Genomic DNA, 2259 nt, shown 5'->3' with positions numbered 1-2259 from the left:
CGTTTCTGTTTCCACACCTGTTCCCCGTTAATGTCTTGTTGGTCTCGTCCAGTCCTCTGTCTTTCTGTTAATTAGTCTGTTAGTTTAATATTGGTTTCCACCTGTCTCTTGTTTTACCTTGATCATTGTCCACCTGTGCCCTGTTACCTATTGTGTATGTAAACCCTCTGTCTCCTCTCAGTCCTGGTCGGTTATTAGTCTATGTGGGTTGTGTTCCAGAATAAAGATTCTTGTATTTCAAAGATTCCCTTCCCTTCCCTTGCCTTGCCATACTTTGCCCGTGCAGCCGTGACAGTGTGTGAGTGCTGCAGAACTTATATTATTCTATTAATATTAATGCCGGCGGTCTTGATGTTTTTCCATCAGATTACAGTCAAATAATTTAGTTTACAGTTCAGAAAACGCATAAGTGTGCAGTACATCTTTCAGTAACCTTGAGCACACACATTCCATGAGCAGGAATACACACAAACTCTCCCCTGCATGTCTCCAGGGCTGGTAATTCGCTAAATCAAACTATTGGAAGTTAGCTCATACCGTGTGCTAACACATTTGCCATTCCTGTTTTCCAGTGACTATAAATGGCCTGTGGTTCCGGCATTCCTGGAGTTGCTTCTGTCCAGATTCAGGATGGATCCATTGAACCAGAACCAGTTCCATCCCAGTGTTCCTGTAAAAGGAATCTGGATCATTGCTCCTATTATTTATGCTGTGGGTCAAAGCCATCCCAGAGAGGCCACTCACACCCAGAAATAAACATTAAAGAACAGAGTGATTGATTAATTAGGAAAGGGTAACTAAGTAAAAGCTGGCTGTAAAATTTACACTTCCCTCATTGGGATGTGTCAGCAGAAACAGAACCCCATCACACTCGCGTCTTACACATCTGGCGTGTGCATTAAGTGGTTGAGGGGTGAGCGCTCGGGAAGCTCTAAGCTGAAAAGCTGAGGTACTGTATGGATGGATCGCATATAGATCATTGAGGACAGTGAGGGATTCATTATGTGCATGCGCCGCAGGCGTGTGTGTATGGGTGGGGATGTGAATGGCTCTGTGAGTCTGGGTGTGCATACTATGTTTCTGTGGTGTGTGATGTGGACATGTGTAGACGTGTGTGTGTGTGAGAAAGAGAGAGCGAGGGTGAGAGAGAGAGAGAGTGTTTGCGTGTGTGTGTGTGTGTGTGTGTGTGTATGTATAAGTGTATGTATGTACGTGTATGTGTGTTACCTTTACATATTGGCTAGCCTAGAAATCTAGATGCACCCTAGCGGCAGCAAATTACATTTGCTTCCAGGGCTAGTCTAGCAACTCTCCGTTGGCTTGTGAGCTTGAAAAATTAAACTTCTATCAGGCCAATCAAATCGTGTATAGAGTCGTTAGGCGGGCTTAACATAATGATCGATGGCAGAGTTGCAACGGTAACACGAGTTAAGCTTGTTCTAAGTTGGCAAAAGTTTGAACTAGCCAACTAGCTCCGCTGGTGGTAAAACGCATAAGACTCAGCACTGTCCTATTGCGTGCAGAGGGAATTTGAGAGACAACCGATTATCCCGCCCCTCGGACTGAGCACTGCGAACGGTGAGTGCCCTGACCCTACATTTTAATGTGGGTCTGGCTCGTCAGGCTACATATTGGCAGCACTATATGCCACTGTAACAAGGTGGTACATAGGAAGGGCCAAGGGGCCAATCACAGTAGCCTGACTACGCCACCCTGAGGCCTAGTGCATCAGGGAATCTTTAAGAGATCGTACCTCTAAACAGACACAGCTCGTTCAGGTTCAAATATTACACAAGGGAGACATGAATTCCAGCAAAGCAAAAGATTTATTAATACACAAAAGTTGGGAGGTGGAGATCTGAGGGTGGCAACTATGGAAATCCACACAAATATCATGACATGCAAGCATTAAGAAAAGCTAATCTAGTACACAGCAAAGGCACACTGCAAAGCGATAAGCAATACACAACACCACACCACACGTATGCTCAGAGTAGCCCCCCTCAGAGCCACCTCCCTACTAAATAAACATAAAAGTTACAAACAGAAGGACAAGACAGGCAACACAAAAACCAAACATAAAATAACCAAAGCAAAACCAAGACAAGACAAGACAGCAGCACGACCCATGTTCCCCATCAGCATGACTGTGTTGCCTAAAAGAACAGAACACAGAAGATTAAACAAACACACCACAATATACATAACATAAAACCACAAATGTTTATGGGGCGACAGCATACCTGACGGTAGCAGACA

The sequence above is a fragment of the Alosa sapidissima genome, chromosome 2, assembly GCF_018492685.1.
Source record: "Alosa sapidissima isolate fAloSap1 chromosome 2, fAloSap1.pri, whole genome shotgun sequence".
Taxonomy (NCBI): Eukaryota; Metazoa; Chordata; class Actinopteri; order Clupeiformes; family Clupeidae; genus Alosa; species Alosa sapidissima.
This window is presented reverse-complemented; position numbering follows the sequence as displayed.